We start from the raw sequence: 8,140 nt of genomic DNA on the forward strand, positions 1-8,140 counted from the left end.
TCTCTCTCAGCCCTTTAAGCATGTAATCCAATTTTCTTCTGGGTTATAATACCACTGACGAAATGTCTTTGTTCCTTTTTTTGTAATGTGCCTTTTTTCTTTTAGAGACATTGAAGATTTTCTCTTTATCACTGGTTTTCAGCGATTTTAGCAAGATATGTTTTGGCGTGGTTTTCTTTGTGTTTGTTGGATGACTTGGATCTGTGCATTATAGTCTTCATCAAATTTGCAATATTCCCCCGTCATTTCCTCAAATATTATTTGTGACCACTCTTCTCTCTTTTTTTCTGATTCTAATCACACATTTGTTAGGTGGCTTTATCTCTAAAAGGTCATTCAAAGTCTGGTCATTCTTTTTCATGCTTTTTCCTCCATAGGCTTTGTTTTGGATACTTTCTGTTTTCATGTCTTAATGTGCACCAACTTTTTGCAGTGCTTAATATTCTTATTTTTTAAGAATGTATTTATTTGAGAGGGCGAGCGAGCACATGAGAAGTGGGGAGGGGTAGAGGGAGAGGGAGAAGCAGACTCCCCACTAAGCAGGGAGCCTGATGTGGGGCTAGATACCAGGACTCTGAGATCATGACATGAAATAAAAGCAGACACTTCACCAACTGAGCTACCCAGGTGCCCTTTAATATTATCTTAATCCAATCCAGTGAAAATCTCTATTTTTAGGAGATTCATCTTTAGAAATTCCACTTTTTTGGTATCTTTTCTTATCATATTCATGTTTTCCTTCAACCCTTGATCATATTAAATGTATATATATATTATATATATACTTATATACTTCCTCTTTCTGTATATTATATATATATAATATAGTATTATATATAAGACTGTTAGACTTTGTTGGGACAGATAATTATTTGTGGATTAATTTACTATTTTTAGGTGTATTTTTAATCCTTTTCATAGTTTTCCTCTAGGGCTAGTTTTGTCCACTACTGCAGCATGACCTTCTATGGTCACTATTGAAGACATGTGTGTTCCACAAGGTCTCTCCTCTTTGGATATAGCAAGTCAAAAGCTTTCTGGCTCAGTCTAAATAATTCTGGGGATTGTTTGTACTATAGCTTCCTGGTAGCTTTTTTTGCACACCTGGAAGCTCTTCTTCTTCCAGCTTCATAGAGTTGCATTATGCAGGTACAGAATCGTCCTCATTTAGAGGCTCAAGGGGATATTTATGAAGATTTCTGAAGCTCATTATTTTCACAGTTTCCTCCTCTCTGCAAGTGCCATGTAAGGTCCTCAGTTTCGCCAAACTTTGATTTCTATCCCCTTGATTTGGTGATTCTCCTCCCTGCTCCACAGTCTGGAATTTGCTTCCTGGAGGTAATCTGAGGAAATATTGTATCTACCTTATTTGTTTCCTTTTTCTCAAGAATCATAGTCTTGCACTTCCTCTTTTCCAGTTTCTGAAATGATTGTTTCATATAGCTTGTCAAGTGTTTTATTTGGTCAAAGTAGAAGAGTGAGTCTCAGTGTTTTTACTCCCTATTACCAGAAGCCATATTTTATTTTTAATATATAATTATAATCATCGTTCACATAGTTTTATGCTTTGTTTTTAAAATTTATCTAACTTCTTTATATTGTTTATATGCTATATGGGTTACATGACTGCATCTTGACTGGCATCATAATAGATTAGGTCATATTTGTCCAGAGGACATTAAGATTATTACCAATTTTTCCAGAATTATGATAACATTTTTCGGCTCAGCTATCCTCCTGATATCTTGTCCCCGATTTATCTAATTATTTACTTTATCTTTTCCCAACATGAATTCTGCAAAACTCTATTCAGATAGCCCATGAGGAAGAGGCACATGATTGAGTAAGTTTGGGAAATACTGGGTGCTAGACCCTCTTCTTGGTGAGTCATGATACATCTTGGCTTGTTATAGGCTTGAGAAATTTTGCACAAAGAAACCATATTTATCTTTTTTTGTTGCTATCTTAATTGTTTGGGAGGTTTTATATGATCTTTACTGTTATGTTGTTAAACAACACCCAAAACAGGACTAGTTTCTGTTTCAAACAATAGGGCCTTGGGGGTGCCCGGGTGGCTTGGTTGATTAAGTGACTGACTTGATTTCAGGTCAGATCATAATCCTCAGGTCATGGGATCAAGTACCACTTTGGACTCTGTGCTCAGTGCAGTCTGCTTGAGATTCTCTTTTTCCCTCTCCCTCTGTCCCTCATCCCATTCACACTTTAAATAAGTTAATAATTAATGAAATGAAATGAAATGAAATGAAATGAAATTAAAAGAAATTAAACAACAACAACAACAACAACAACAACAACAACAACAGTAGGGTCTTGGAAGCATATATCCTGCCAGGCCTCAGGCCTGCTCTTCCACTGAGGCCTAAGCTGGGGATCTGAATTCCAGCAGATGACTCCTGGCAGTTGTTGCACATTCCTCAAGTCCCCATATCCTAGAGGCCTGGAGGTGATCAGACTCCCACTCTCTGGGCAGGGACTCAGACTCCCTGGGGCATAGGAACTGGTGAGCTCCTGAGGAAAGGAAGCAGGGTTGGAGATCCACAGCCATATTGCCTCCTTGGAAACTCCAAGGGCTTGGAGAAATAGGTTTGCTAGAAACTGCAATGCCTTGAGACCTTCAAAGTCTTTGCATCCCACAGGCCGTAGGACAGGTGATGATAGGATCTGGGGATCATGAGGTTTGAGGCCCGGACTCACTAGAATTGTGGAATACAGGCTTGTAGGCTGCAGACTCTGCCCTCTGGGTCCCCTCTGTGGTTGTCCTGGTGTTCTAGATGCCTTTGTGTCTCCACTCGAAGGGATAAGCCAGCAGGTGGGCAGAGTGGTGAGGGGAAGGCCCACCCAGTCTTGGCTGTGGGTACAATGGCAGGTAGCATATTCCATCATGGGGAAGTGTAGTTCTTCTCCTGGGTGTTGTGTGCTATGAGGTGCTCCTAAAGAAGACGACTGTGTAGAGATCCGGTGGTTCTAATGGTTCACTGTGGAGACATCATTCATTCACTACTTATCTCATAGTTTCTGGCCCATTATAGGGCTGGGTGGGTAGCATAAAGATTGACTTACCTCAAAGACAGAGTTGCCTCATGGGATTTTGCATCTGCTTGTAAAGTGTAAATGTGTGTCTGGTGAGGAGGAATCACATCTACCACGGCCATATGCAGGATCTGCTTGTTCTGGTTTGCTGGGACAGCTGGGGTCACTGTCCCATCCTAGGGCCGCCCTCGACATTAGGCCCATAGGGAGCTACTCTTGTCCTATACAGAGTATATTTAGAGGATGGAGAGAACAGGGCAGGGATATGAGCTAGGCAGTCACAATTGTCCCGAAGAGATTTGATGATGACCAGAACTAAGTCAGTGCAGATGGAAAGAAAGCAAACAATTTGAGACTTTTTGATAGAAACTCAGCACCACATCCTGCCCTGCTGATGGTTCTGTTCCCCGCCAGGCCCCTATGCTTAGCCTCTCCTCATGGATCATCCGAAGCTCTGTGCTCTACTGACTTCCCGCCTCGCCTGCTGCCATTCTGCGTGCTTGGCATGCCGCCCGCCTTCGACCTCCTCCTCTGCCACCATGGCTTCCCTGAGGCTGAAACCTCACCCGGCACTTCCATTTCTTGCCCAATGAACATTTTCCAAATCCGTGCATAAAACCAAATGAGTAAATGGAATGTACCTGGCAATGAACAGCTGCCCTCTCTGCGTTGGCCATCTGGGATGTAGCCCTGGATTTCCACTAATGATATGACCTCCCCTTGCAGGAACCCGTTTTTTTCTCCCTTTCACCACCCTCACCAGTATGTCCTGTCCCACAGCTGCTTGTGTAGATAAGCCTAATACAGAAAGCACGTAATAAATATTTGTTCAATGAATAAAGCGATGAACAAACCAACACCCGGTCAGCAGCTCAGAAGTCAATTGATTACAATTAACTGGAGATGAAGTGGCCTATGGCATAGTGTCTCTCCTGCATTGGGTGATGGGGGTGCTCTGTGGAGACGAGCCCCATCCTCACACACTCTCCCCATGCCCTGAATGGTAGCGATGCTATGGAGGAAAATCTGGGCATTTGGTGAGGAGACACAGAACTGAGGAGGCCCATGGCAGCTGCATGGTTGAGCTGTCCCGATGGACACCATGTACTCGGAGCTGCATTTTAAGAGATCTGTAATAAATATGTAAGACACATGGGTTGTATTTTATGCTACAGGGCTTAAGCTCTTTACTATGCATGTTCATTTTCTTAGCCAATAAGCATTGTCAAAATCAATGAGGAAAACTATATGAGGAAATGGACTCTACCTAGCGTGATGAACAGCCTCCTTCTTGCAGGGACCGCGCCTGGCGGTGTCCAGACATTTGCGGAGCAGAGCACTAGTGGTGAAAACACGGTTGCCTGCCCAACCCCAGCACTGGCTTGGCCTCTGTAGTCAGACAGGCATTTTTACTGGCTTTTATTTTCTCCGTGGAATTTTTAAGTTGCTTGCTGGAATTGGCTGCATTAATCAAACAGTTGTTTCTCAGAGACATCGTTTATGTTTGCTGGAGCCAGAAAGGGATCTGTAGGCATTATTTTTATTTGCAGAAAGTAAACTCTGGGCCAGAAAGTAAAATGCCATTGGTTTTATTTCATCACAAAGCCCTGAGGACAAATTCTTGCCCCTTCTGGATTTATAGTTGGTCCTATGACAGAGTAGGAGGAAAGAGACCAGAGGGACTGCCAGGACAGGAGGAGGAAGAGGGAAGGGGCCAGATCTCTAAGGTGTAAGGAGCAAACCAGGGAACTGTTCCTGGGTGGCCCTATCCAGGCACTAGGGCACCTACCTTCTCCCAGAAGGGCAGGTTTGTCTTGCCTCATTGCCCCACCAAAGCTCAAAGCATTTTTACTCAGCCGAAGGGCATACGGACACCAGGTTCATAGGGCTCTGGTCGTTCATTGTTTACATTGCTCCCAAAACCACATTTAACAAAATCGTGTGGCTAATCCACCTCAGCCTATTACTCAAGGCTGTGTCCTACTTTAAGATGGTATAAAAACAAAAGTAATAAACGAATCCTGGTTGTTTTTTTTTTAAGGGAAATAAATAAAATATAAAAATGGAAAAATTGTCTATAAGCATACAGTTCAGATATCACTTCTGGCAACATTTTGGCATTTTGTTATTGTCTTTTTTAAGACAAAAAAAGGCATAAACTTTACTATTCCAGGGGAATATGATTTTTATGGATTTGTAATAATCCATTTTATGGGTGTACTATCAATTATTTGGTGGTTCTTTTTTTTTAAGATTTTATGAATTTATTCATGAGGGACACAGAGAGAGGAGCAGAGACACAGGCAGGGGGATAAGCAGGTCCCTATGGGGAACCCCACATGGGACTCAATCCCAGGACCCCGAAATCACACCCTGAGCCAAAGGCAGACACTCAACCACCGAGCCAGCCAGGTGCCCCATTTGGCCATTCTTCTACCATTATTTAAACTGTTCTTATATTCTTCATTGTTATAAAGAAGAAGGCACTGAACATCCCTGTACACAAACCTCAGGCCACTTTTTAAAAATTGTTTTTTTTCAGGGCACATTTCTATAGGTGAGACCAGGAATCAAAAAATTCTCTTTCGGGAATCTGGATACATCATGCGAAAAAGAGGTCCACACGGCACCCTACCAACGTGTTAATTTACCAAGAAAAACAATGGGCCTTACTGTGAAGGCCTCCGGACTCTGGTTGTTTGATTTATTTGTCTTTGGAACTTTCAACCAAATGTCTTAAAATAGACATGAACTGGAGAGTTTTGCCTCAGACATGGAAAAGACTCACTTGTTCTCACATTTCCATCTTACGAAACGACGCTTTTTAATCTGCTGCACTGCCTGGCGCTATGTCCCCTGCATAAAGGGGGTTGGAAAGAGCCCCCACTTGTGAGAACACAGGCCGGTCTCTTCTGAGGGTTCAGCAACAGGAGCCCTCCAGGCAGCACACAGCTCCTGGTAAGCCTTTGCTGGGAATCAGCGTTGGCTTGGGTTGCGGGCATTGGGCACAGAAGGGTTAATGGCGATTGCAGTCAGTGAAACAGCCTGTGTGGTTTGTGTCATGTCAATCCCAGGCTGTCCCTGACTTTTTCCCTTTGGTCGGGGTCTTCCCGAGAAATCAGGCCTCACCATCAGCAGTGAGCTTGTTAGCTTCTCTGGAATAGGGTTTCCCTTTCAGTCTTGAAATTCCTACGCCCTTAGGTCACTTCCCTGCTAACTACGACAAAAATAAATAAATGCATTCCCCCAGCGAGGAAAGAAAGAAAGACAAGCAGAGAAAATGACGTCCATGCACTCCAAGAGAGCCTTTGATGGAGGACCAGAAGTCAAGAACAACCGTGTCCTTAAGATCTGGGGGCGCGCAGGTTGGCCCCTCCACCTCCTTTCTTTGGAAGGAGGATTTGACTGAAACACTTGACAAATGTTTATATTCTGGTAACTATGTTAGAATGATAGCCACGGTCTGCACAACCTGATGGGAGCCAGGAAATTTGGACTTTAGGCAGCAGGAGCACTGCAATCGGCCCTGCTGTTGGGCCTGGCGCCGTTGATGCGTGACTCACGGCTGCCCACCTCCTGTTGGGGGCCCCAACAGCACACTCAGCACAGAGACTACAGCACTGCCCCTGTCGGAGCAGAGGATCCCTTCAGGGATGGGGCCGTCAAGCCTTCTTTAAAGACATTCTTCCCCCACTTGTACCGCCAGCCCCCGTGTTTGTGTCTTGGCGAGGGAGTCGTTGGAAAAACACCACACCCCGAGAGGCCGCACTCGATGGGAACACGGTACCTATGGCTCCGACGGTGCCTGAAGGTTTGCTCTCTCTGCCCCTTTGTGATTCTAGGTGCTTGGAACACACGAGTGAGGGAATGAAGCCCGCTGGCCTCGTGGTGCTGACGTCCTACGGGGGAGGAAATAATAAACATGTTAGTAAATGAATGGAGGGTAAATCAGTTCTCATAAGCCGCAAGGTGATATGTGCTCTGGAAAAATAGTCAAGTGAGGAGGAGGAGTCAAAGCACAGCTGCTGGTGGCCTGCATGACAAGGTAAAGGACAAAACCCTGAAGGGGAGAGGGAAGCCCCTGCAGCTTCCCCTGGAGAAGAGGATTTTGCACAAAGGTTCTGACACAGGCCCTCAAGGGGGGAGAGAGGGTGGGCCCGTGGCCGGCCACAGGTGAGAGGGGATGGGCACGGAGTCACTATGTGGAAGGATGGGAGTTTGCTCTGAGAAATGAATGGCCACTGGGAGGTTTGGGAGCTTGAAGACCCACCAGGCCATGACCAGGGTCACTGCTGCCCCAGTCCCCGTGTGGGCTCTCAGATGCCCCTGTCCACCCGTTGCTGGAATTCTGCTCTCTGGAGTCAGGGGGGGCCCGGACTGGCAGCCTCATTAAGCCACCCAGAGAGAAGCTGAGGGCCGTTTCCCCGGGGCTGAGCTTGCTCCATCCCCACCTGTGATGGCCATGTGCAGGGGGCTTATGGGGATGGGGACCACGCCACTTGGTCACTTGTCTAGAGACGCACCGTGTGGTCCTTGCCTCCCTCTGAGCCTTGGCAAGGGCTGGGGGTGGGGGTAGCCAGACGTGGGCAATGTCCAGGCTCCACATTATGTTCCCAAAACATAAATTAAGCTTCCCATGAAAGGAAGAAATACCTTTTGCTTCATATTGCTTTATGCTTAAAAAAGTAAAATAAAATCAGGTCTTTTATCTCCAGTGTGACTAGAGATGAAATACCACTAGCTTCAAATTTCGAGATCATTCCGCTTCCAGCCAGCGTCCCCCCAGGAACAAAGACGTGGCAGGCGCACACTGCTGTGAGTGCATTTTCTTCCTTTGTGGTAAACACGCTCCTCTGGGCTGCCTCTGATCGCTGGGACGCAGCGTGTGCCGGTCACTGCTGACCCGAGAGGTCTGGCTTTTAGCTTCCTCGATCGGCCAGTGAGGTTAACAAGTTAATAAAATCCTATTTATCAGACTCCTGAGTCCATTTCCTCTTCCCTGTGGCTCATGGTTATAATTATTCTTTATGGACTCTCGGCGCTCCTTTAGATCTGGTTTCCCTGAAACCCTCCTGTTTCCTGAGAGTCA

General features: G+C 45.4%; 1 long non-coding RNA gene across 1 annotated transcript in view; it reads left to right on the forward strand.

Annotated features, from left to right (window-relative positions):
- The window catches only part of LOC119865972, a 40,499-nt gene extending 32,360 nt beyond the window's left edge, over positions 1-8,139 (forward strand). Inside the window, exons 2-3 of the long non-coding RNA XR_005378882.1 lie at positions 5,594-6,009; positions 6,894-8,139. This is a non-coding gene — a long non-coding RNA (uncharacterized LOC119865972). The remainder of the gene's footprint in view (positions 1-5,593; positions 6,010-6,893) is intronic.
- The last annotated feature ends 1 nt before the right edge of the window (position 8,140 follows it).

Source organism: Canis lupus, chromosome 25 (assembly GCF_011100685.1).
Source record: "Canis lupus familiaris isolate Mischka breed German Shepherd chromosome 25, alternate assembly UU_Cfam_GSD_1.0, whole genome shotgun sequence".
In the NCBI taxonomy this organism is placed as follows: Eukaryota; Metazoa; Chordata; class Mammalia; order Carnivora; family Canidae; genus Canis; species Canis lupus.